The 27,961-nt window shown below is 41.1% G+C and overlaps 1 protein-coding gene and 1 long non-coding RNA gene across 4 annotated transcripts in view; one reads left to right on the plus strand and one right to left on the minus strand.

The window, feature by feature from the left end:
- Positions 1-16,102: 16,102 nt before the first annotated feature.
- LOC126399598 (uncharacterized) lies at positions 16,103-16,574 on the minus strand. Its single transcript, XR_007570911.1, has 2 exons — positions 16,448-16,574; positions 16,103-16,371 (listed from the first exon to the last, which is right to left on the minus strand). It is a non-coding gene; the product is annotated as an uncharacterized LOC126399598 (long non-coding RNA).
- LOC126399582 (zinc finger MIZ domain-containing protein 1-like) overlaps positions 16,382-27,961 on the plus strand; it is a 160,979-nt gene continuing 149,399 nt past the window's right edge. For all 3 annotated transcript variants that reach the window (XM_050059650.1, XM_050059652.1, XM_050059651.1), the window contains exon 1: positions 16,382-16,546. The gene's annotated coding sequence lies outside the window, so the exon portion shown is untranslated. The remainder of the gene's footprint in view (positions 16,547-27,961) is intronic.

The following is a 27,961-nucleotide window of genomic DNA, read 5'->3' on the forward strand; positions in this document are numbered from 1 at the left end:
TAAGAAACTCATAAAAGTTCAACACATATTAACTTGTAGAAAGAAGACCTTGCTTTACCCTAAGATTCTTCTAAACGTCAGCAATCAAAAGTATCCCAACTGTCCTCTTGACAACCTGGCATTGCTCATGGAGGACCCAGGATTGGGAGCAGCTGAGAACATCATCAGCACCTCGACACCCAATGATATGACATCTCCGAGACGAAGTAACCACCTGTAAAGCGATCCCAAACTATGTGCTGCGGTTGAACTTCCTCCCTCAGGCTGTGAGACTCCTAAACTCCATTTGAACTCCTTCGCAGCAACACAAACAAGGACCAAGTCTCAACCGTTGTACCTGTGCTCTACACGCTCCACCGCAAACACTGAACTACCTGGATATTTATTTCCCTTGTTGCCCCTTTGAATTCACGAATAAACACGGCGCCCTGTTACACACACCGCAATATCTTTTACCAGCGTGTGTCTGATGTTGTGGAACCTTTTTTTCTTTCATCTGCTCATGTTCATTCAGTGCCACAATATTTACATGACACTGTAATGTGACACTACAGCAGCCAGGGTTTGTATCTGTATTGTTTTTAGTGCTTTTTAAAAACTGCTATGGTACATTTCTCACCCGTACTCCCGTTCTTTTTTCCTGTCTCTAAAATACAGCGATGTGGGGGGGGCTACAACTGCATCTTGCTACTCCGTCCTGCACTGCTTACACGATAATAAAGCCGCCCTTGACCTTGATGTTGAAAGCGTTTGACCTGATAAAAAACAGCGGAGGAAATACAGCAGTGAAGCACTCACTGGAAGCACTGGCACTGATAAAGCCTTAAAAACATTATTATATATATATATATGATTGTTTTTTTAAATACTTGACAGTCATTATCTGTAATACTTTTGTTCTATGCAGCAGTAAAAATGTTTCCCGTGTTCATCTTTTATAAATGTAATCACATTATGATGATGCTCCTGATAAAGTCCTTGTATTTAAACACGATTATTGTGAGACACTGCTCTTTTATCCACTCTGCTGATTTAAATGTTTATTAATAGATGCCATCTCAACAAGGAGACCCCCCGAAAAATGCCTAAAAACTGAGTATGGTACCTCAGAAATCTGCTTATGTTCCTGAGAGGTTTAAACTATTGTGTTTACACATGCAGGAGTGTGCTTTTATGTTGTGCGTGATAAGTGCATGTTTTTAGTGGAGTCGACAGAGCTATGCAGACAAGTGCCTGAGCGCCTGGCTGCTCTCTCTTTTTCGACATGTCAGGTGCCGTGTTTACGCAGCCTGTTGCCCGGCAACCCCTGCCAAACAGACTGGTGGATGAGGGACGCTGTAAAGCAGACGAGGTGGATGTTGTCGTGAGGGCGTCTGTACAACTGTGTGAGTGTGGATGTGTGCAAGCAGGTAGTGCTGCTGCCCTCCACGGGGCCTGACAAGTTGTTGCACCGTTTCCATTATTAACCTCCTGTTGTCTAATACAGCAGTGACTGATTCTAGGAATAGTTTATGGCATCAAAAGGTCAAAAGGGTTTGGTTGTGGTTATATATGCTCTTGTTACGTAATGTTCAGGCAAAGTATTTTAGGAATAAATAGAGTCAGAGTTATGGCTGCTGACACAAAGTCACAAGGAGGGTCTTTGTCGAATTATATAGTTTAAAAGGTTACAAAGAGAATCTAATGTGCACTTTGATTTCCATTTCCTAGAACTGAAACACAAGATGAATTTATTTATACATTACATTGACATTAAAATATCATAAAAGTTCAATTAGTAGCCCAGGCTATTATTTGCTTACATCACTGAACTCAACAGGCTACAATTTCTGATTTGTGATAGTGGGATTTATTAATAAAATTTAATTGAATTGAATTAAGGTTAACTGCATTACCAGGACTAAAGGGGTACCCTTTCCACAGTCCAACTGTTAGCATTAGATCTATTTATCATTTTTACCATTTGTTCAAATGTTCAATTTTTTTTTTTTTTTTTTTTTTAATGTCAGAATTTAAAAACAAAAAATTCTGGATGAAATTCAGATGCCCTCCTCTGGTTGTAGCCAACCGCCTATGTCACCTATAGGAAGAAGACGTGGACTGAAAAGTGAAGTGAATGTCAAAGTGCCTTAAAGGAAATGGCTGCTTTAGAATGAAAATACAGACAGTACTTACTGACCCTCATGCCGACAAGAAGTCCAGTGTAGTTTTTTAATCCACAAAACTCGTTCGGGGTATTGGAGGATAACAGCTAGCCGGAATAACAGCTACACTTGAAGTGCACGGAACCCACATTTTGAAAATGTAATAAAACTCCACTAATGCATTTCAAAAACGTCCGTCGTAATCCAAGTGCCCTGAAGCCGCGGCATGCAAACTTGACTTGAAAAGACATAATTTACTTCACTGTTGTAGCATTTCTCACCGTGGTCAGTTAGCCTGCAGGCGTGCTGTGTTTACATGGCAACTCGCGCGAGATTCGAGAACCAGCACCACCACTAGCCATCAGCTAGTCTCGCGCGAGTTGTCGTGTAAACATGATGCTATAAAAGTGGAGTAAATTACGTCTTTCAAGTCAATTGTGCATGCTGCGGCTTCAGGGCACTTGGATTACAACGAACGAGCCATTCTGACATTTTTTAAATGCATTAGCGGCGTTTTATTACTTTTTCAAAATGTGGGTTCCATGCACTTCAAGTGTAGCTGTTATTCCGGCTAGCTGTTATCCTCCGATACCCCAAACGAGTTTTGTGGATTAAAAAACTACACTGGACTTCTTGTCGGTAGGAGGGTCACTAAGTACTGTATTTTCATTCTAAAGTGGCCATTTCCTTTAAACCTGTATTCCTTCTAGTGGCCAGCAGGGGGCGACTCCACATCAGACTGTATAGCAGTTTATGAGAAAATTACCCTACCTCTTACTTGACTCGTTACTTCAATAAACATTTTCATGAATTTCTGATTTCAATCACTAGTTTCAAGTCTTCTTTAATACAGCATGATGTACATTTTATAAATTATGGTCCCATTTAAATTAAAATACACCATAAAGCAGGGTTCGCTTTGGGGCGTGGGTACCTTGTGATCGACAAGTCACTACCACAGCGTTGTTGAGAACCTGCTTGCTTTGCTTCCCCACAGTTCCACCCTCTCGTCCAAACTGGGTCACCTCAGGTTTCAAAAAACCAAGATGGCGGCAGCCAACATGCCAAACTCAAGGCCTCAAAACCACGAACCAATGGGTGACGTCATGGTGGCTACATCCACTTTTTTTAGGCAGTCTATGGGAAGATTTCCACCAGGTGATCGACTTCTGTTTTGCACATTTTCACATCCTTGTTACAGAAGTGTCACAAGACACAGATATTGATCGATTTGAGAGGTATTAGTGATTGTCAGGCAGGTGAGAGCTCAGCAGACATTCAGGAAAAATCCATCCTGGAGTTACATTTCTGTTGTTCGTTAGTATTATGTTTCATGTTCCGGAGGATAACTGGCTGAACTCTGATGCCGCAGCTAAAGAGATTATTTGCAGCTTTACGTGTCAGTTTCTTGCATCTTTCGGCATTCACCAGTTGGCACCAACAATAACACGAGAGACACCCATCGTAGACGAGATCTCAGTGCACCATGATGAATTATAGGGGAGCACTTCTTACACTGCTATCGCTACTGCTCTGCTCTACAAGCAAGACCTGCCGCAAGTTCACACCAGCTCTACAGGGGTTTGGTGAGCTATTCTGTGAAAAGTAAGAAATCAGTAACTGACGGCTGAGAGGAAAGTGGATAGACAGAGAAACTGCAATCGTGGGGAGCCTGATGATATATAACAGTGCATGAGTATCTGAGGTTGTATTTCTGCCTTTGAATTACTCTAAAGAACTACGCTATCTGAGATCATGTATGGTGATATCAGCGGTAGAAGTAAATTATCACAAGAGGGAATCACTAAGCTAAGCTCCTTTGATGAAAAATAACTGAAGAGATTCACTGTGACCTTAAAAAACATGTGACATTTCCCAGCTGAGGAGCTGGAACCCATCCTCTACGATAAAGAAAAGGAGAGCATCTTACTTAAATGTCACAGCGCCGGACGGACTAGCTCTGATATTGTCGAGGAACTTCCGTCTTATTGAGATGCTTTTTTTCTTATTAGTGCATATGAACCCACAATGCAATTTACTGCGGTATCTCATTAAGCCCTATAATGTCTTGCTAATAATTACACACTCACATTTAGTAGAAAATGATTCGGCGGAGGAGATCACAAGCCCGGGATTCTGACAAACACAGTATGCTTTGACTATAATTGACTTTTCACTCTGCCCTGGAGTTACAGGAGAATAATGGGGCTGGAAATAGCTAGTTAACCTCCTGTCAGGTAATACATAAAAGGAAAACAAAAAAGTCTCAGCAGCACTGCAATATACCTAAACCCTTTCCTCTGAGAGGGAACAGAGGGATGTCAAGGTGGGAATTGTTACACTAAGTGATTTTATTAAGTGGAACACCCACTGTGAGCTCAATCTGCCACGCAGAGATTGTTTGACGCAAATTATACATAATTCCCAGTGCATGACAAAACATCTATAACACACACCTACAGAATGGTTCAACGCCGCACAATTTAAAGACAACAAATAACTGAACCTAAATAAAAACATATATATTTCTTTGCCATCATTGTTGCTGAGTACGAGGTGAAAAAAAAAAAAAAGATCAATCATGAAAAGGAAAGTGAAAAGATTTTTGTTAAAACCTTAAACCTTTTTGTCACTGATGGGTTAGAATTAAAGACTGTATTTGCAAAAGAATATTAATTAGGATTATTAACAATTAATTAGAGCTTTAATTTGGATGGACTTGTATTGAGCTCACTGTGAGTTCATGCAGTTAGAAAGACATAGAATAATTTAATCACATTTTCAAATTGCAGCCCAGTTACCAGAATACAATGTTGCCATTGCTGCAAATCATATGTTAAATTTGTACATTTCATACATATCATATCTGCTTTGCGAAAGTGATTTAGTTCAGGTTACATGTACTGTATATGAGCTTGAGTTTCTCATCAGGAGTAAGAGGGTGGATTATGTGTCACCTCGGCGAGATGGCTGCCAAGCAGAGAGAAGCAGACCAGTGTTTGAGACCAACAAACAACAAAAGTAGGTGTTTTCAATGAGATGTTGGGACATTGTTAGCCATGTGTGGCAACAAAACCAGGTATTTTTTAACCAGTTGTTGAGACTTTTCCAGTCATGTTTATGGCGATTTTTTTTTTTTTTTTTAACGACATGTTGGGATATTTTTAGCCATATTTGTGGTGACAAAACTTGGAATTTTTTAACAAGACGTCAGGACATTTCTGTCTGTGTTTGTAGCCACAAAATGAGGTATATTTTTGACAAAACGTCAGGACATTGCCAGCCATGTGTGTGGCGACAAAACTGGGTATTTTTTAACAAGATGTTGGGACCTTTCCAGCTGTGAATGTGGCCACAAAAAAGGATATATTTTTTACAAGATGTCAGGACACTTTGAAAAAATCTGGTATTTTCTAATGAGACATCAGGGCATTTCCAGCCATGTATGTGGCAACAAAACCGGGTATTTTTAACTAGATGTCGGGACTTTCCCAGCCATGTGCGTGGTGAAAAAACTAGCAATGTTTTAACACGATGTCGGGACATTTCCAGCCATGTTTGTGGCAACAAAACCAGGTGTTTTTTAGTGAGATGTCGGGACTTTTCCAGCCATGTTTGTGGTGACAAAACTAGCAATTTTTTAACAAGACGTCAGGACATTTCCAGCTGTGTTTGTGACGACAAAACCAGGTATATTTTGCCAAGACGTCAGGACATTTTCAGTCATGTGTGTGGCAACAAAACTGGGTATTTTTTAACGAGGTGTTGGGACATTTCCAGACGTGTTTGTGATGACAAAACCAGGTATTATTAATGAGACGTTCAGACATTTCCAGCCATGTTTGTGGCAACAAAACCAGGTATATTTTTTACAAGACGCTGGGGCATTTCCAGCTGTGTGTGGGGACAAATGTAGTATTTTTTAACGAGACGTCATGGCATTTTCAGCCATGTGTGTGGCAACAAAACCGGGTATTTTTAACTAGTTGTCGGGACTTTTCCAGCCATGTTTGTGGTGACAAAACTAGCAATTTTTTAACAAGACGTCAGGACATTTCCAGCCATGTATGTGGCAACAAAACCAAGTATTTTTTAACAAGACGTCAGGACATTTCCAGCCATGTATGTGGCAACAAAACCAAGTATTTTTTAACTAGGTGTCGGGACTTTTCCAGACGTGTTTGTGATGACAGCCAGGTATTATTAATGAGACGTTCAGACATTTCCAGCCATGTTTGTGGCCACAAAACATAATATTTTAAACCAAAACATGATCTTTTTCCAACCCTTACCAAGTCATTTTTGTGCCTAAACTTAACCCCAAGTTAACCACAGTGCTATCACAGCATAAAATTGAAAATTAGGATGTAGAGAAAAGTAAAGTTCCATCAAATCCACTACAAATGAAATGTACAAATGTAACATATTTGTGGTTTGCAGAAATGAATAATGCCAACATTTATACCGGGCATTGGGCTCAAAATATACATTACTTTAGATGACATTTAGTTTTAACTTATATAGTGACGGAAATACAGTTTTAATTCAACTCATTCGTCAAAATGCCAAACTTTTCTTGGCTCCAGCTTCTGAAATTTGAATATTTGCTTCTTTTCCTCATTTCATAGTTTTGTTAATTGACATTATTAATTGGTCTTGGCTGCAATTTTTCAACATCACCGTGGCATTTGTCACTGTAGTTTTGGCACCTGTGGACTCAACTACTAATTGATTGATCAACAGAAATAATAAAATTTGGTAATATGTAATGACTGACACAAACCTTTATTATTATTATTATTATTATTATTATAATTAGTAGTAGTAGTATTTTGCACGGCAGTGGTGATGTGTATTGTGCTAAATGCTGTTTGTATATGTCACGTGACAAATTCAACAAAAAGTCGATAACAAAAATCATGAACTGATTAATTAGATAATAAATGTTAATCATTAACAGCATCTTGTTGTGTTCTCTAAACAACCATTATTCTACTGGTGCATTTCAGTGAACTAGAGACAGCATTGTATTTGCTTCTTGTCAGTGTTGCAGTGATCACGTTATTCCTCTCAGTATCTCGCAGCAAAGGAAACATGTTGTCAACCCCCTCGCCTCTTTCTCTCTCTGCACTGTCTCCCTCTGTCTCTCCCACTTCTTCATTGCCCATGGCCTGAGGGAACAGTTGGCTTTCTGAATGCTCTTCCCCCTTTGTGAGCACACATTGATTGGCTCTCCGCTCCCCCAAAAGCAGAGCAGCATGGGGTGCCAGCAGCCAGCTTTCTGCTGGTGCTGCTCAAAAAAAGTCTGAAGAAATAAAAAAAAACAAGGGGAGGAAATCATCAGGAGGCTTCAGCACAACCTGTCTAGGTATGTCTGTTCTCTTTCTGTCTGCCTCTCCTGCTGTAATGAGAATCAATGGGGTTTATCACATTTCCCTCATGTCTTTGTGTCAAATGGAGTGCAATAGTTGTCTCCTGTTTGCAGAGCCCTGTCCTCCTCCTCCTCCTCCTCCTGCTGATTCCCTCCATCCTTTGCAATCCTATTTGTTGACCAGACTCCTGCTCAGTCTGCAGTGCTGTCACCCAGGTCGCACACAATCCCATAACACAACATACCCCCAATATAACACAGTTGTTAGGGGAGGGACGCGCATGAACCTAAGGGGCTTGGTAAAATGAAAGCACAAAAGCTGTCGTCCGCAGCTATTATTTAAGTCACATTTTCATGTTTCAGCGAAAGAAAGTGAAGCAAAATGTGCCAGCGCAGCTCTTGGACATCGTCGTAAGTAGACTCTTGGGAACGCACGACTCCAACACTATCTCTCCCCATATTTTTGGACATACCACCGAGCAGCATGAGCTCTGTGTCCACAGCAGAGTAAAGTGTGTGCACTGTGAACACATTTGGACTGGAAGGAAGCCAGCGGTTGGTTGGTTGCGGAGGATGTGGGCTGCTCTCCGGAGCCTGTCGGTTGTTCATTCATAAACCAGGTGGGAACTGTAAATGAAAACACAGACATCTCCTCCCTGCCTACACTTTCAAAGATCACATTGTGCTGTGTTTTATGTAAGGAGCAGCAGGAATTGCCGGGCGCGGGTCCGGCATCGATCGACGTGTTTTTTGATGCTCTGAGAGGGTTTGTTTACGTGTGGCAAATCAAATCTGAGTGCAAAAATAAAAACAAGAAAAGATTTGATGAAGAAATGCAAGAATGAAATCTAAATTTGAGTCCTAAATAAAAGTTATTCAGATCAAAATCAGGCAGCATAATTGTTTCTGCGTCTTAGCTAGTTACACTGAAATGTAACAAACCATGGATAGATAGTGACAGACAGGAAGTTTCACTGTGATGCAATCACCCAGCATGCTTTGAGGAATGTAGGCAGGGAGACACTCAGGATGAGTTATGGGTCAACCCTGCTTCCTACACATTACGTTATATCCAGCATCCCGAGGTTACAGAAACATTGTGGTTAAGGTTGGGGAAACATTGTGGTTTACATTAAAGGTAACATAATGTGCTCATTTTCCAGGTTCCCACTTGTAATTTGGGTTTCTACTAGAACATGTTTACTTTATTTTTCTCATGTTGTCTGTGCTTTAATACCTGTATTCACCCTCTATGTGGAACGCTCCATTTTAGCGCCTGTCTCTTTAATAGCTCCCAAAAATGCCCACACTGCTCTGATTGGTCACCGTTTTCAGGTCGTCTCTGCGCCATCATTGAAGCCAGGGGATGACTGTAGCAAACCCTGCGTTCATGTGGTATCTGAATAATGGTAATGGTCAGAGTTGTCACATAAATTTAAGGTGTGCTGATTGATTCACATCTTCAACTTATACATCCAGTAACATTGCAAGTTAACGTTCCACCTTAAAAGTCGCCAGCAGTCGGCCCAGAAAATTAAGTTATTTTTTATTTATTTTATGATTGTAGTTTACTAATGTATGTAAAACTCTCCAAGGTATTAGCATCGCTATTGCACAAAGCATACAACAGCATGTTACCAGACTGTATCCAGAGGTTGTTTCAAGTGAGAGAACGTTAGCATGAGCTGAGAGGGAAGTGTATGTTGACAAAAACGACGACCAGAACAAAAGTAAAACAAAGTATTTCAGTACATGGAGTAAATATGTGTAATGGATTAGAAACAGAAATGAAAGTGTGTAATACACCCATTACATTTAAAAAAATATCTAAACACAAGATGACAAGATGATAACATGTAAAACTCAAGTATGAACACCAAAGTGTACATGAAATGTGTTTGGGATATTTGGGCAGACAACAGGCCTATGTACTGTATATATACTAGTTCCATCAGTTTCTTATTACTCTTCGTAATTTATAGGGAGTTAATAAAAACAATGTTAAAAGGGAAGGTGTAATAAGCTAAGGCTTCAGCCTACACCTTTTCGGTCCTGTTTCGTTTTGTTTTATAATGCTAAAAAAAGCATTAACTTAGGTCATATCCACACGAAGACGGAACCGATTTCATTTTATAAAAGTTTTCCATAAACACAGAATCGTCTCAAGATATGTGTACGTAAACATGAAGCCACTGAAAATGCTGTAGTACATATGCAAGGCCTGCAAGTGGCGCTGCAACGCTGCCACAAAGTACACCAAAAACAGAGAATAAGAAATGGAACATGCACATACAACTCGTGCGATGTAAACAAACACGAGGAAGATGATAGCGGAAAATACCAGTGCAAGAGGAGCCCACTTTGAATGGACTGACAATGAGGCTGAGCTGCTACTTAGGGTCGCACTTGATTACAAAACTACAAAACTGCAGGAGAATGTTGACTGGCGCATGCGGGTTTCTAGTTTCTAAGCCAAAATCTTCACAACGAGACATGTTCCAGCAGAAACAAGATCTGAAATTAGGCAGAAATTAACAGCAATGGCAACCAAGATTATCGTAAATGCTATATCGTAGGCAACTGGACTAGCTTGCATTTCCTGAAGACGTTTCGCCTCTCATCCAAGAAGCTTCTTCAGTAAAAAAAATGAAGTTGCAGGCTTTAAAATTTAGAACTGAAGAAACTTCTTGGATGAGAGGCGAAACATCTTCAGGAAATGCAAGCTAGTCCAGTTGCCTACGATATAGCACTTACGATTACCATGACCTTGATGACTGAGAATGTTTCCCTGATGTTAGCATGTGGCTACATGTAGCAGCGTACGTGATGTAAACACCTGCAGTAACGTGCCTGGAGCAGATGGCCATAGAAAGAAATCCATCAGAGTGTTCAGAGCAGTCTGAGGTTTTTGCTCACAGGGATTATTTTTACATATGCTTACTCCATTCTTTGAAACTTTGGCCACGTTTAATGTGAACATCTGACATTGCAACATTATGTATGAGAGAGAAAATAAGAGAGAGCATAATAGATCCCCTTTGAATTAAAGGCCGTCTTGTGTCACCATGTTGATATTTTGAATTTGTATAAAGACGACAATCCTACCCTGTCTTTAACAAGTGCTTTCACTTGTGTTATCACACTTAATTTGCCACAGACGGGCAGCTGATGGAAATTGCAGAGCAGGGTGGGGATTTTCTGTGGGTTCATTATCACGAGCAACTCCTTTTATTTTACATGTAGTTATTTTTGTCTGTTGATTCAGTTGTCTGATCCATCTGTTTCCAAGAGAGGTCAACATGGCTGAATACAGAAAACACTGACAATCAAACCTGCGTTCATCTTGCTGTGTTGTGACAGTGTTAACCATCAGACCAGCACGCCCCTGGCAGTAAAGCATGTTGGGTAAATCTGATGTCACACTTGGTCTGAACTGTTAAACATCATTTTGTGTATGATTTTTAAAAACATTTCACTCAGTCTCCTTGACCCAGTTGTGATAAAGAAAATTCCCATCTATATTTGGATCAGTGTGTCTGTCTCACGCTGAACATCGCAGTCGTCGCATCATTTTGAGAGAGAAGGTGTCACAACGCTGTGATCGCAGGTCTGACAGGGTGATCCCTCTCACCACGTCCCAGTGGAGCACTACAGGGAAGATTTTACATCATCACGGTCGATTATCCTGTAAAAAAAAACAAAACTTTAACTATAAAGACTGAAGTCGTGTTTTTTATGTCATCACATCCTTGAATTCGGATCGTGTGACTGTACTGAGTCTGAATTTTAAGTGTCGCAGCTCAGCCCAGGGAAAAGGGAAAGTACTCTGGTGACTCACACGTACATGAATACCTGTAGTTCCTCCAGCTGAGTGTGACAAGCTTAAGTGGCCTCAGACAAATTGGTGAATGGGAGCTATTTGAAGCAACCTAATAGGGGACAATTTAGGAAATTCCTATTAGTGAAAGAGCACCAAACGGCTGCCTGACTGCATTTAAAATTAGCTGTATGGTATGAAATATAGATCTAAACTACTCCATCATCTACGTCAGTAGTTCCCAACCCTAGTGAGTGCACTAGCTGCAGGAAGTTTGGTAAAATGGGCAATTTGGTTGAATTTTTAGCATCTTATTTCCTATATTACGTATTTTATTTTAATTTTTTTGCAATCATACATGCCGAAAGGTCCAGCATGTATTATACTTTACTATACTTTGACTATACTTTAATGTACAATCACCTGAGAATAGGAATCAGTGTGCTTTTGTTGCCTGAGAATGAGCCCTTTATATCTACACAGGGAACAATTTATGGAGACTGCCATGTTCACTCGCTCCGACCTCATCACATATTGACGTTTGGTCATGGACTTTCCACGTCAATATACGACGTGCAAGGTACCCTGGGTGTGTTGGTTGTGTCAAGTTCTGCCTGTTACATGCATTGTCTTCTTTCAAAATACACTTCTGTTTTCACAGGAAATTTAACATTTACCTACAGTCTCTTTCAAAATAAATGCACTACAACAGTAGTTTTCTCACACCTCCAAAAATCAAGAATGACTCTCCCGTAAAGCTTTGGAGATCCCAACCTGGGGGTCAGGACCTCAGCTTCCATTTGATACAGTGTGAAGACATACTTATACTCATGGGCAGATTATGAGACAGTGGGGCCCTGGGTACAGACATGCAAAAGGCCCCACTACCTTTCCTACAGGGGTATAAGACACACAGACTTCCTCATGGGTTTGCCTCTTTTTTTTTTTTTGTTTTGCATCTCGTTTGTTTCTCTTTAAGTCATATTTGTCGTTTTTTGGTGATTTCATGTCTCTTTGTAGTACTGTTTTATCTCTTTGTGGCTGTTTGTGTGTATTTGAGGTATATTTTTGTGTTTGTAGTTATTTGGTGTCTGTTTGTAGTTCTTTTGCGTGTCTTTGTTGTTATTTGGTGTCTCTGTAGCCATTTGGTGTCTCTTTGTAGTTGTTTTGTGTTTGTTTTCAGTTGTTTTTAAATCACTTAGAAGTTATTTTGCATCTCTGTAGTCGTTTGGTGTCTCTTTGTTGTTGTTTTGTGTCTCTATGTAGTTCCTTTGTCTCTCAATGTAGATGTTTTGTCTCTTTGTAGGTCCTTTGTCTCTATTTTTAGTCATTTGGTGTCTGTTTGTAGTCTTTTGGTGTGTCTCTTTGTAGTTCCTTTATCTCTCAGTGTAGTCGTTCTATGTCTCTTTGTAGTCATTTTGTCTCCCTGTAGTCCTTTTGTGTCTCTTTGTAGTTCCTTTATCTTTCAGTGTAGCTGTTCTTTGTCTCTTTGTAGTCATTTTGTCTCCCTGTAGTCGTTTTGTGTCTCTTTGTAGTTCTTTTCGTAGTTTCTTTGTCTCTCTTTGTAGTCAATTGGTGTCTCTGTTTAGTTTTTTTGTGTCTCTTTGTAGTCATTTTGTTTCTCTTTAAGGTATATTTGTCTCTTTGTAGTTATTTTGCGTGTCTTTGTAGTCAATTGGTGTCTCTTTGTAGCTTTTTAGTGTCTCTTTGCAGTTGTATTGTGTCTCTATGTAATCATTTTGTCTCTTTGTAGTTCTTTTGCATCTCTTTGTAGTTATTTTGTTTCTCTTTAAGGTATATTTGTCTTTTTTGTACTTTGTAGTACCTTTGCATCTCTTTGTGGCTTTTTGTGTCTCTTTGTAGTCATTTGTGTCTCTTTGTAGTTCCTTTATCTCTCTATGTAGTTCTTTTGTGTCTCTCTTCTGAGTCATTTTGTCTCTTTGTAATCTTTTCGTGTCTCTTCGGAGTTCCTTTATCTCTCAGTGTAGTCGTTCTATGTCTCTTTGTAGTCATTTTGTATCCCTGTAGTTGTTTTGTGTCTCTTTGTAGTTTTTTTGTGTCTCTTTGTAGTTCTTTTGTGTCTGCTTGTAGTTTATTTATCTCTCTTTGTAGTCATTTTGTGTCTCTTTGAGGTCGTTTTGTCTCTTTGGAGTTATTTTGCGTCTCTTTGTAGTCAGTTGGTGTCTCTTTGTAGTTTTTTTGTGTCTCTTTGTAGTAATTTTGTTTCTCTTTAAGGTATATTTGTCTTTTTAATACTTTGTAACTTTCCGTCTCTTTGTAGTCGTTTGTGTCTCTTTGTAGTTGTTTTGTGTTTCTTACTAGTTCCTTTGCAACTCCTCATAGCTGTTTTTGTCTCTTTGAAGTAATTTTGTGTTTGATGTATATTTTTGTGGCTCTTTTTTTGGTTGTTTTGTGTCTCTTTGTAGTCCCTTTGCGTGTCTTTGTCAGCATTTTGTGTCTGTTTTAGGTCATTCGGACTCTCGAGGGGGGCCCCTGACACTTTGGGCCCCTGTGCCTGTGCCTGCACACCTATCCAGTAATACACCCATGCTCATACTCAAACAGGATTTTGGCTGTATAAGGAACAGTTGTAATAATTAGAAGCCAAAACAGATTTTACCTCATGTGCTCTTTAGCAGCTGCAGACTCTAAAAAGTAACTTGGACTTTAATTAGACTGAATCGTTAGTGATTTAGGTATAACTTTAGTTTTTGTCTGTTTGCCAGTTTGTTCTTTGTTTCCTTCTATCTTTTAATATAGTAGCCTGTTTACGTTGCACCTTGCAGCGATCACCTATTGAACACCAGAGGACTTTATTGCTTTATTTAATGAACAGCTCAATAAAATTGATGGGGCTTTGGTATCCTGGAATCAAACGCTCCCTCCTGCATCCCAATGCTACTACTGTGAATCACAATTACCTAAAATTTTCCAATCTCCGTTAGAGGGAAATGTTCACATTAGCCAATTCGGGGATGGCTTACAAGCATGGAACAGGCTGAAATCAATGCTTCCTGTCACCTTTTAGCAGGACAAATGGCGCCTATTGTTCCAGCCTGTCCCTCCCCCTAACTTAGACAGCTGGGGTGGATGCACAGGCCAGAAAGCAGGGGCTCACCAGCACAGTGGATCACTGGTGTGGTGACTTGTGCTATCAGAGTAAAAACTCCACTCTGACCCTAATCACATCCCAACTTTGAAGAGTCAATCACAGCACTGCAGGGTGGTGTGAGTCTAACTTCTGACATGGGGTGCTTCCAAACAGGCCACAGTGGCAGCAGCAGGTCAGTGTGTTTATGTGTGTGAGTGAGTGTGTGTGCGTGCGTGTGTGTGTGGACTGGAGTCTGGATGCTGCTTGGCACAGTCATGGCTCCTTGACGTCAGCGCTCAGCCCAGACTGCTGCTGCTGCTGCTGCTGCTGCTGATGCCGCTGCTGCTCTCAAACATGTCTTTGTTATTCAGAGCTTTCCATCAGAGAGCGGCGACCTGCAAAACACGGAGGGTGGCGTCAGCTCCGAGGAGGAAGACGGGACGGAGGCGCGCGTGTGTGTGTGCCATATGCGTCAATGCGCTGGTGCGAGAGGGCGTGCGCGTGATTGATGTCGTCTAATAGGCTACTATATGTATCAGAGTTGATATTAATATTTATATCGACCATATTCAGACAATGAGTTAACAGTCTGTATAAACACAGTTCATTTTAATCGATTTATTAATAATAATAATAATAATAATGATAATAACTTTATTACTATCATTAATGTCAGTATTTTTATAATGTATTGTTATTTTTAAAAATACTTTATTTTACATTTTATTATTATTCATCTATTTATGTATTTGTTGTTATAATGTTATTATTTTACTGTATATTGAATTTTTACATTTTTGTGGCTTTTGAGAAAAAAAAATCTATTATTACTAACCACTATTATTATTATTATTATTTTGCATATAATTTTTTTTTCTTTTCTTATTTTCTTATTTTATATAATAGTGTCAGTATTTTTATAAAATGGTTAAATTTTAAAATTTATTTGACATGTTATTATTATTATTATTATTATCATCATCATCATCATCATTACTATTATTTTACTGTATATTGAATTTTTTACATTTTGTGGCTTTTAAAATAATTGTTTTTTAATCTATTATTATTGACTGCTATTATTATTTTCTTTTATTTTTGTTAATAATATCAGTATTCTTATAATATTGTTAAATTTTTATACTTTATTATAGTTTTTATTATTATTATCTATTTATTTATTTGTTATTATTTATATTATTTTACTGTAAATTCATTTTTATTTTATTTTTTACATTTTGTGGCTNCTGTAAATTCATTTTTATTTTTATTTTTACATTTTGTGGCTTTGGAGGAAAAAAATCTATTATATTTAATCTGTTATTACTGACTGCTAGTATTATTTTTATTTCATTATTATTATTATTATTAGATAATTTTAATCTTTTATGCTTTATTTTACATTTTTTATTATTTATTTATTTATTTGTTATAAATATTATTTTACTGTATGTTGAAGTTGCATTTTTTTTTTTGGCTTTTGAGAAAAAATTCTATTATTTTAAATTTATTATCAGTGACTGCTAGTATTAATCAGTAATCACCCCTTTACTCATATCAGTATTACTTTTTTAGATGTCATTATGTTAAATAATTCATTTTAAATTGCAATAAATAACCATTAGGTGTTGTTGAGTTAATTTAATCAATAAAACACACACAATAAAACACCCAGCATGCCCAGTTTCCATTTTAATATGTGAAACCATTTGTGCACTGTCTTTTAAAATCCTCCCATACTGTAAATAATGTGCACACAGAGCTCCAGACCGGGTCGGTACCGCACCGGGAGCGGGTCGCCCCTGCAGACCCAGAGTACCAGATGGCTGCTGAGCTGAGCGACAGTCCGGCTCCGGCTCCAGCTCCCGGCTCTCCTCCTCATGGCGTCTTCTCCGCGTCCAAAACAAATCCGCGACACATTTTGTCAGCAGCCACCGAGCGAGGGTCCCTTTGGTAATAGAATAGCCGATGTAATTTGACACTTCAACTTACTGCGCTCTCTCCGAGTCTATTCAGTTACTCACCCACTGACGTTGAGCCCATTCTCAGTGGCCGTGAGGGGGGAAGAGATTTAAAAACAAGAGCCCGAAAATTACCGAGGACTTTCTCCGCGTAATAACCCGGTGAGTAAGTGCAAACTTAACGCTGCTTGTTCCCCCGGTGTGTCGCGCTGCCTGCGGAGCCTGCTGTCTCGGGGAAAAGGGGCTTTTTGTTTCCACTTTGGCTCAGATTGTTTCACAACAATAGAGTGACCACTTGAAGTGGCACCGAGGAGCACGTCGCAGGCTGTGATGAGAAACCGCAGCTTTTTATTTACTACCACGCTGCCCGGTGCCGTCGGGATTGAACCGGCGGGCTGTTAAGCAGGTTGTGCATTTCGTTAGTAACAGATGCCGCGTTGATCTCCAAAGCGTTGGGGCTTGGAGGCGACATTGTGGCAGCCTGGGTGCATTTTGCTCGCTGAATGAATCATGCATGTGTGTGTCTGTATCTGTGTGCGTGCATGCTTTTTTATTTCTACCTTTTGGCTCCTGATGTGCACATGGTTTGTCTTATGTGGCTCCATGGGTGCTACAGTACATGCAGCCTGCAGCAGCGCTCACTGCAGATTCTCCCATTGAATGTCACGCTAAATGTTTATTCCTGAACTTTGTTGCCAGCTGCACGTGTGCATAGTATTAAATATCAGTGTATTTATGTCACAGCGTGGATGCTGCACAAGTTGACCCCCCCCCCCCAAAACAAATTCCTGCTGTCTGAATATGGATCCAGGGGGGGCCCCTCTCATATAGAAGTGGGCTCATTCTCACTTGCATCTGGACCAGGATGCAAAAAGCATGGCCAAGTGGAAAAAGTAAGCCCCCCTGATCTGCCTCCTATGTGGGCTTTGTCAGTGAGACAGAGGGGAGTGTGTATTCCTGCATCTGAGGGGCATCAGGAGAGCAAACAAACACACACGTGCAGATGTTCCTCGTCTTTTTCTCTTCCTGTTTTTGTTGTGTTGCTGAAAAGTTTATTCTCCTCTGGTCTGCGTTGAGCTGCTGCTGCTGCTGCATCCGAATCTCTGAGGGTCATGTTAAAACTTTAGTCGCTTGTTTACATTTCCACATCATGTCCAACTTTCAGCTACACTCCCTAGATGATGCTCGTCACCCAAACCCCTGCATCTTTTAATTCATCGCCAAGCACTGGGTGGCACACGTGTGATTAAACTTTCCCTCACAGATTAGTTTGGTGTCAGACGCAGGAGGGAGGTTTCTTCGTCCTGTCTCCTCCCTCCCAGTCACCCCACCAATATGGGGGCCCCCAGGTTGGGCTTGTGAATAACCATGGGGCAGACCCCACCAGGCTGACCTTCTTCTATTCAAGTTGAGGATGTTGAAACACCAGCCGTCAAACAAAAGCCACATTGAAACAGAGATCTGCAACCCAGCACGTGTGTCTGGGCGCTGAAGTAGACCATTTATCAACTCCCGAGTTTCCCTACTGACCAATGAGGAGCGCACGCAGAGGCTGACACAGATCCACTGAACAAAACCCTAAAAATAGATAAAGAAAACAAAGGTTTTTTTTATTTTTAAATCATATATCTTTCAAAATCTCTTCTCTGTCTGGACCGCAGCCAGCCTGAGGTCTCTGTGTGTGTGTGTGGCTCTGTGGATTGACAATGGCAACACGTTTGCAGAGCAGGGTGGGAGTTTTTTGCTCTCGCCTTTCCACCCACCCCGATGAGGTGAGAGTAAAGGCGGAAGCTGGAAATGGCTGTGCCACATGGGAAATTATTCAACTCTCAGATCAGAGAGGACACACAAGAGGCCTCATTACCTCCAGCAGCATGCCGGCCAGCCTGCGAGGAGAGCCCGCGGTCTCAGCTAGCCACTCGCACCTCCTGAAATATCATCTGCACGCTGCTGCATCCCATGCTCCCTTTGACTTGTAGATACTCCTGCAACACAACAAAGTGCACAGTGTCATATCAGATATTCCTGCATCATATCTGCAAACCTTTTGCAGCCTTTTTTACCAGTATCTGGTAAACAGGGCCGTTAGTTGCTGGATAATGTCATAATGTTATTGATTCTTCTTGGGAATTCCGCTGCGTACAGAGTGCCCTCTTAAGCACTCTAACAGGAAGAAGGCAAGCGAGTGTAAGCGACCGACTGCTCTTCCTCCGCGGTCAGAGCCTGTGGGAGGTTTGTGGAGGTTTCGCTCAAGGTCCTTTTTTTTTGTTGTTGTTGTTGTGTGTGTTGTCTTTGCTCGAGAGAATAAACTCCTGGGATGAATCACCGTGCTTGTGTGGCTATTTTCAATGAGCGAGGAGAGTGCAGGGCAAAGCGTGGCGCTCGCCCTGCAGAAAGTGTGTCAGTGGGCAATTGTAGTAGCTTAATAATGAGGTTCAGTTTGGTGTCAAGCGGCACGTTGTCTTTAATAATCCTGTAAGTACATTACTTGTCAGCAATCACAACATCTTGGAGGGGTGTTTGATGCTGTAACATCTCCGGCAGTGAGACTGTTTAGAATAATTAGAGCTGGAAACTAAGTTTACTCAAACACTTTGAGTAAATGTGCTGCACCACATTTCAGAGGGAAATATTGTGGGGTTTGACAACTATAGCAACTTTACAGATGAAGATTTGACTTGCAAAGCTGATGATGATGGTAAATATGTTGCATTTTTAAAGATGAAACCACTGTTGCCAACATTTTTGGCTTGTGATTTCCTGTGCAAGAACCAATCCTGTATTTTTGGGGGTGTGTTGGTTCTTTCGCAGTTGGTCCTTAAGACTTTTTGGAGTAGAAGAACTTGGTAATGACGCAGTGTGTACTTGCAACCCATTGTCACAAGTTGCCCGAAGAGTTTCACAGAGAGTGATTTTGTTCTCCGACTTCAGATGGTTGAGTGTGACTGTCGAATATGTTACAAGAAAATTAAGTAAAGTCGATAAAAGTCAGTGAGAATAGATAGATATACCTGTACAGGAACTAGAGATGTCAATGATTAACCTGCGAGAATTTTGTTACGGTTACGCAAGTCAGTCTACAGGTTAATTTTAATACTCTTTAGCTTACTGCACTTGCACCAACCAGGTCTGGTGGGAGCTAACTCAATCATACGGCGATTACAGCTAGTAACGCCATGTTGACCCAACAGTGTTGCTATGGAAATATTGTGCCTACCGTCCGATCACCTTCTAGGTCGCTCCTTTGAGTAAGCGGCTCAATTTTTAGCCACAAACCCCCCTTTCGCATTGTTAACTACTGCTAGCTCTGTTAGCACCTTTAGCAGTGTCAGCACAGCTAGTGGTGCTAACATAGCTAACAATGCTAAAGGGGGGTTTGTCGCTCAAAATGAAGCGGCTAACTCGACGGCGCTAACTGGCGGGAAACTGGACGGTGACTACTATGCGTCCACGGCAAGTTACAGCAGTAACTGCGGCGTGAGCTAGCTCCTATCTGACCTAGGTGGTGCGCAGTGCAAAGCAGCTAAGGCTAACGTTAGCTAACCAGTGGAGAACTACTTGTTAACACAGCTAGCTGGCTGTCTGACAGAAAAGCCAACAGAAAATTGTAAAAAGGTAAGACATTTATAACACAAAACATTACAACTTTACCACCTCTATATGGATACTGCTTTTAAATATGGCGCAAAAGCTGGAGCACGTCATTTAATTTTTAACCCGTTAGTTACTAATTAATGGATGTCAGGCTATAGAAAGCAAAGTATCCCTTCTTCTTTCCTGTCTCGTAATTAATGTTGTGACACCCCCATAATCTCGCCTGTCCTTGGAGGGGTCCTGACCCCCAAATTGGGAACCACTGAATAAACTTCCCGACAGTACACAGTATAAAGTAGTTTAAAGAAGCATTAAATATTGTTGTTAAGTACGATTCATTGTTGATGTGTCTGTGAGTTCACCTGTAATGTGGCAGAGTATTTGTACACTGTGGTATTGACCATTTTTTTTCCAGGAAGGGATCTGAACACTTCATCCAACCCTCAGAATAACAAACCAAGCATTTCGTTTACATCATACCACCGTAATCTCCCCACATGCGTTATCCTGCATTCCTCATGTGTGTGATTGTGACGATTTGTGCCGCTCCACCTGGGTGACACGAAGCCGCAGTAACACGTGTACCGCGCGAGATATCCACCGAGGGGTTTTATGATGGAGAGAATGGCCAGACTGTACCTGTCAGCTTGACTGTTGACTGTTAATATGAAGCTTCTATTTTCAAAACACAGCTCAGGGAAAGGGAATCTGTGTGTGTGTGTGTGTTTGTGTTCATGCAGGAGGGAGATACAGAGCAAGGCGAGGGATGGGAGAGGTGCTGGGAGTGACGCCAGACCACACATCATTTAATCATGTTAGAGTGTGCAACCACTTTGTGCATATTTTCGGTTGCATTGGTGATAGGAGTTGTTATTGTACAAACTGTACGCGCTGAGAGAGAGAGAGGGCCTGACAGGAGGGAGGAAGGTTTGATGGAGAGAAGAAATATAGGCCTTATTTGAGGTTTTGAGATTTGTCAAACTGCAGATTAATTTCAGCTTTATGACCAAAATATGGTAATAAAAGTCAGATTTTTGTTGCAGCTGCAGCTTGTGAAACGTGTTGAGAAATGTGGAGCGACAACGTTTGAGACCACTTAAAAGTTGAGCCTGTGGAAGGATGACCATTGTGCATATTAGCATTGGATTTGAACGTGTCCTTTTGGCTTAATCCCACTGTTGACTCGCCTGCTAAGTACTGAGTGTGTTATTTTTGCTCTTTTTAGGGAGCCCCTCTCCGCATAATCTCACTTAATCTAATCTATCCCCCTTTATAATAGACTGGGAATGATGTGACTTTATAGAAAAAGCTTTAGTGTAGATCCATACCAAACAGACTTGTGTGCCGGGCTACTTCCCCAAACCCCTCTGGCAAAGCTCTTGTGAAAATGCAAGTGACCTCTGCGCCCCTTGTTAGTCTGAACAATAGGCCTGCCTCCTCTTACAGCTGCAGCCATGCTGGAGGGGAAGTTAGCCGGAACAGAAAACACACATCTCGTGATTAATAGGTCCAAATACTGTATTTTTGGCTTGATCCCACGCCTGCTTGGTACTCTGGGAAAATTCCCTCCTTATTTAAAATATCAATTACGTGCAGGATTTAGGGCTGCAGCTAATGGTTATTTTCATAATCGATCGTTTTGTCTATAAAAGGTAAGATTAAAAATAGCTTAATGATTTCCCACATTCCAAGGTGGCATTTTCACATGTTTGGTTTTGGATGACCAAAAGCACAAAGCCAAATATGTTCAGTTTACTGTCGTGTATGACCAAAAAAAGCATGAAATTGCAACTCAATCGCCAGCAAAAAATGTTGGCATGTTGACAGAGTTTGTTATTTGCTGGTCTTGAACAGTGATCTGCAGACTCCCCATAACCCAAAGTCAGCTCATATACTACATCACTTTAGATATGTTGATATAATTTGATGAAATGTACAAACATAGCAAATTTTTGGTTTGCAGAAATGTACGAAGCCAACATTTTCTTCTGGCTTCAATTGCGTGAACCAGCTAATGTTTTACATTTTCGCGTTAAAGGTCCCATATCATACTCATTATCAGGTCCATACTTGTATTTTGGGTTACTACGAGAACAGGTTTATATGCTTTAATGTTTGAAAAACACATAATTTTTCTCACACTGTTTGCCTGAGTGTACCCGTTTTCCCTCTCTGTCTGAAACACTCCGTTTTAGCGCCTGTCCCTTTAAGAACTCTTCTTGTAAAAGCCCCGTCTGCTCTGAGTGGTTAGCGTTTCTAGGTCTTCCAAATCTGCGCTCTTGGTGTCTCTGCGCCATCATTGCAGCCTGGGAATGACTGCAACAGCGCTGTGGTGGCGCAATCTACCTTTTAAAAAGTATAGTTGTGACATCACAACTTCCTGGAAGTCGTGACGGCTCGTTTAAGGGCACAGTTTGTGAATAAGGACTGTGTGCATTTCTCTATGGATTGAGCATTTTGATGCTTTCACAGTATTTATATAGCACTGTGGCTGCTTTATAATGAACAAGACATGGACATCTGACTTCTTACAATATATATAATTTTATTCTTAATTTATATCAATTGGCTGACTACTTAATTGACTAATCGCTGCAGCTCTAGCAGGATTTGTTGTTAGGGCTCAAAGTGACTGACAGAGTTCTGAAAGATATGGATGACATGAAACAATTAGTCTATTAATTAATTGGCTAATTATCAGTCTCTGTTTCCAGCTTCTAAAATTGAAAAATTTGCTGTTTTTCTTCATTTCAGTGTGAATTGAATGTTGCTGGATGTCAGACGGTAAAGGAAGACATCAGTGTGGGCTCTGAGACACTGTGAATGTTTAGACTCAAGCAGATTAATTGAAGATGAAAATAATCTTTCCTGAGGATCTGGACAACATGGGAGTTAAATAAGAAATTCAAATGGGAATAAAATAAAAACACTGCTTTACGTTTGTTGTCGTCAGCAGAGTTTGGACAGGCGAGCTCCATGGCGACATGATAGCTGTGAAAAGAACTGGATCCAATCTGCGAGTCTCAATCCACGATGGATATAATTGCCACTTTTGAGGCCCCCAGCAGTCGCAGACTCATGCATGTTGAATGTGACATGCTGTGAAAAACATACGCAGATGATGTCACAGCGCAGCACAGCGGTGTTAAGTGTAAATGAAAGGCTCTGAATCATGAATAACATCCGGCTCCTCCAAAGTCTCGGCTTCTATAAATTAAACAAGGTCCAACCCATGAACCTTGAAGGGTTGTCAAGTCTTGCGGCATGGGATAGTGTAACGCGGCAGACATGTTTCCCTCCTTCAAATTTCGGCGTAGACGGAGAAACTAGCAGCTGCTCTGGTAATGTGAAAATGTCTCAAGAGGTGTAATCTCACTAGCAAAAAAAAGGGTGCTGGAAAGACTCCTGAGGGGCTCTGGTGAAGCATCTCGTCTAGTATGTGCTCCGTAGGTCTTTTTTTTTAGGAGCTAGAGAGAGATCCACACCTCTGATGAGTAATGAAGGTGATTCTGAGCAAGTGGTGGAATTACATTCAACAGAGCCCGCGGGGGTCCATATCTCATTGTTCTCTGACAGGGAAAATTAACTGGGATTTACTAATACACAGGGAACGTCCTTCCTCCCTATTCTCTCCCGCTCTCAAAGAAAAGGTCTGAGGGTAATCTCTTTCCCCAGCAACACTCCCCTCCTCCTCCTCCACCTCCTCCTCCTCCTCCTGATACCTCCCCTACCCCCTCCGCTCCACCCCAAACACAAATGTCAAATGCTTTCAAGTTTGCTATCAAGATGTAAAACACAAGCGGATAAAATCCCTGACATGTTGCACAGTTTCTCGTTCGTCTGTTGCCATATGTCGACACACAAGAGGCTCCTATTTAAATATTGTTTTGCATTTGCTTTCATTTTGCATAGTCACTGTGACAATAACTTGAGGTGACCCAGGTTAAAGAGGGCTTAGACGCTCCTTTTTAAATGGGTTTCGTTCACTCAGTTCTTTTTGAAACTCGGTATGTCACTAGTTTTGATTTAATAACTTAAACACCCAAACAATCATAAATCTGCCTCATAGGGACTCTTCACATGCAATTTGATCACATTTGATTGACACAGTGTGCGAGAGCAACCCAACAACTGTCATCAGGTTCACTCTCTGCCTCTTAAATGTGAGGATTTGCAGCTTTTCTCTGTTTTATATTTCTGAACAGTGAGTGTCTTTGGGTTCAGGGATGGTGGTTGAACAACAGATAAGTTATGTGAGGACGTCAGCTTGGGCTCTGGGATTTAAAGATGGACATTTTGTACTATTTCCTGCCATGTTTCATAGACTTAAACAGATGAAGCAGCCATGATTTTGAATTCTGATTGGTGCGTGAGTCCGATTTATGGCCAAGAAGGTTCTCACATAGAAGGAATTTGCTTTGGTGTATTAGTGCATAACATAAACACAGCAGGGTTTCCCACACATTATTTTATTTGTGGCAGCCTGCCATGATTAAAACATCTATTGGACCGTTTATTAGGAGTGCACCACAGTCGGAGTGCAGGGTGCACCCGGGGCAGAGACAGAGCAGCAGAAAGTGAAACTTGCATTCACTTGCAGCAGCTGCTCCTCTCATCCATCGATCTGGATTAACAGCTCAGTTGTCAATTATCAGAATTTAAAGAGGCGACACAGAATCGTCAGCAACCGCCACACATAATCAAGAGCAAAAATCAAGAAACATAAACATGAAAAAATACTTTCAAAATAGGAAAACATGTACAATATTTGATACATCTACATTATATAAATATTTACTGGCTAAAAAAGTTTCAGGGCTCTTAATGAAATTAAAACTTTGCCTGCTGCTGTGTTCACACTACGAGCAACACAGCAACAGGCTACAAGTCATTTTCAGTGGAAGCCGGTGACATGACGCCACAAACTGACACTTGACAGTTGTCCCTGCAGGTGGGCGTGAGGCACTAGAAATTAAAGCTGAGCTGGTCTCAACTTTACTCAGCTCCAATGATGGGGTGAAGCATCAACCAATCGCACATTTTTGTTTCTAGCTGTAGTACTGCATTATGTAGCGTAGTTAGCTGATGCTATGCTAGCATTTTGTGCATTGTGGTGCACTTGGGGATGTAATCGGGTGACAAAATGTAAGTAAAAATTGGGCTCAGACATTGATGAAACAAATTGGCCAAATACAAACTTAAGATGGCGTTCAATCATGGTGCCTTGCTGACGTAACTACGCTAACAAATGCTTGAGAAACACTTGTGCAGCGACTCAGTGATGGTGTACCTGGTCATGCTGTTGCGTTGCCGCTTGGAGTGTGAACATGCCATAAGTAGTGCTACAAGAGAGACAAGTCCCTTCATTTAGACCTCACTGATTTAATTCACTTGCTTAATTAATTTTTGCTCCAGGTTTGGTCTCCTCCCTTACAAATAAAAACACAGCAGCAGTTTTCCTTTTGTTTGTTTAGCAGCTGTGTGAGAATTACATGCCAGTAATTATTTTCCTAATCTATAACCTATTTTTTAGTATTTGTTCAGTAATTTTACCCATAAAACCATTGGAAATTTGCCCTCATAAGTTCCCCGAGCCCAGCGGTGACAACATCTGTCTACTGAAGTTCAGATTTCCCACTTTTCTCACCTGCTCGAACAAAACCGTCTGACTGATGATGAAGGGCAGACAGCGGTAACACCACACCCACAGCACACTGTGTGTCAGCTTACACTGCACCTTCAATCTAACACGGTGTCTGTGTGCGGTCGGTTACCCAGGTGCACGACATGCATCACAGACCAGAGCTGATACACTAACGTGACAGCTGTGGGCAGTGAAAGAAGAGCATGACAGAAGTCTCAACGCTGCTGGACGGGCTGGAATACATTAAACCTTTAGCATGATCTGATTGATGCATCATGGGGTCAAAAATCGCACCTTTTCTGCTCTGCGTCTTATTCTTTACAGAGACTGTGGTATTTCTGCTGTCGTTTTTGGATGAACGACCATAAATCTGCCTTTGAAATCATGTAAGAAAAGATTCTAACTTGTTTGTTATGTTTTATAAACAGCGTTGGTTAATTGGGATTGGAGCGCTTTAGCTTCCATGTTTTTATGGATGAATAAATTGAACGTCGCACCTTTATCTTGCCTCGTAATTTATTAAACGTACACCCCGTTTTCAGTGTCAGGTGATGCTGATGTTTGTAGTGTGAACAGCAGTGTGATGTTTTAATGGTGCAGATTTGCTACAATGTAAACAAACAGACATAAAAAATGGGCTCAGTTGTAGCCCAAAGCTAACTTGGCATCTCCATGGCAACATAATACTTCCTGTTTACACCACCCAACTGAACTGTGGTGCCAAAGCACATACATCAGAAATGGAAATAAGAAGCAGAAAAAGATAATTAAATCTGATTAATCTAAAACTGTACAATATTTGTGTCCTAAAACATGTATAATACACTTGTCATGTCAAGGAAGAGTATTTCTGAGTAGCCATATATCCTGAACATAGTAATTTATGACAGGTTTCGAAGGGTTAACAGCTACCAGTGAGTGTGTCTGAATGACCTGGGTTTTCAGGATATGAAACGTGTGTTTGTGTATCGCCACAGCGTGTAAAAGTATGGCTCGTAGCCACGTGCAATGCCGTCCCAGTGGTGACTTTAAATAACTCTTCTGTAAACATGTCTTGTCTGTTTCCTTATGTTCCCTCGTCCGGTGGCTGGCGGGTCGTCCCGCCCTAAGCGGTGGCTTTCAGAAAATGAACAGAGATTGTTTTACACTCTTAATAGTGATCACAGATATCCGAAGAGCCTATCTCAGCTGACATTGGGTGACAGCCGGGGTACACCCTGGACAGGTCACCAGACTATCACAGGGCTGACACATAGAGACAGACAACCATTCACACTCACATTCACACCTACGGACAATTTAGAGTCACCAATTAACCTGCATGTCTTTGGACTGTGGGAGGAAGCTGGAGTATGGCTAAGTGTCAAGTGTTGGGGTGCTCAACTTGCTTTACGTGGGGGCCATTTTTGCAAAATGACAGGGGGCCAGGGGCCAGTTAATAAACAAACACATTTTTAGGTGGACGTTTGCTGTCCTCACTCATCTTTACCAAGAGACACATCCGGCCGCCGAAGCCCCGCACAGGCCAGGTGTACATCGGGGCGTTTCTAGGATCGGAGGACATCCAGGGCTTAGCCTGGACCTTTGTTTTGGGGTCCAGGGATCTTCTTGCACCTCTTTTGATAAACAAGCTCTATTTTGATGCTTTTTAGGCACTCTGGCACCTTATTTACATTTAAAGTACAAAAAAGTCCAAGTGTGAACCAGTTTTGTGTCATTGTGAATAAGAAAATGGTTGACCATCACTTGTGTTGGGAGGCGGTAGCAAGTTTGTGGTCAAGCGATAGAGAAGGTGGATGCTCCAACAGCAAACAGGTGTTAGCAATTGGAGCAGAGAGGAAAACCTGTGGTCCGTCACACGGTCTCACCCAGACTCGTATCCTCGCACCTGCTATTGATCTTCCCTGTGTATCACTTTAAACAGCGTCGTCCAGTCCAAAAAGAGCACCACCGTCTTCCTGTTCCCGAGCCGATAAGCACAACAGAAGTTTAATTTTCTCAATGACTCCTTTTGTAATCAGAGTTTTGGAACCGGCTCTTATTTGTAACCAGCTCTTGATGCCCAACCCTAATTGTGAGGTGTTTTCTGGATGTAAACACACAGCGAGACACATATGCAGACACACTTCACACTCCTATTTATAGGTGCAGATTGCATAAGCTCTTTTCTAACAACAGGGCGTTCTCACTTTGTCAGTATCAAACAGAGAGAGAAGCTGTAACCGAGCAGATTATTTTTACACACACATATATTGCACCCCCTACTCCTTCTTGGCAAACGGTGTGTGGCCCAACGGGTCCCACGGCTTACAAAAATGTTGACGGCGGACGCTATTTTT

Source organism: Epinephelus moara, chromosome 13, assembly GCF_006386435.1.
Source record: "Epinephelus moara isolate mb chromosome 13, YSFRI_EMoa_1.0, whole genome shotgun sequence".
NCBI lineage: Eukaryota > Metazoa > Chordata > Actinopteri > Perciformes > Serranidae > Epinephelus > Epinephelus moara.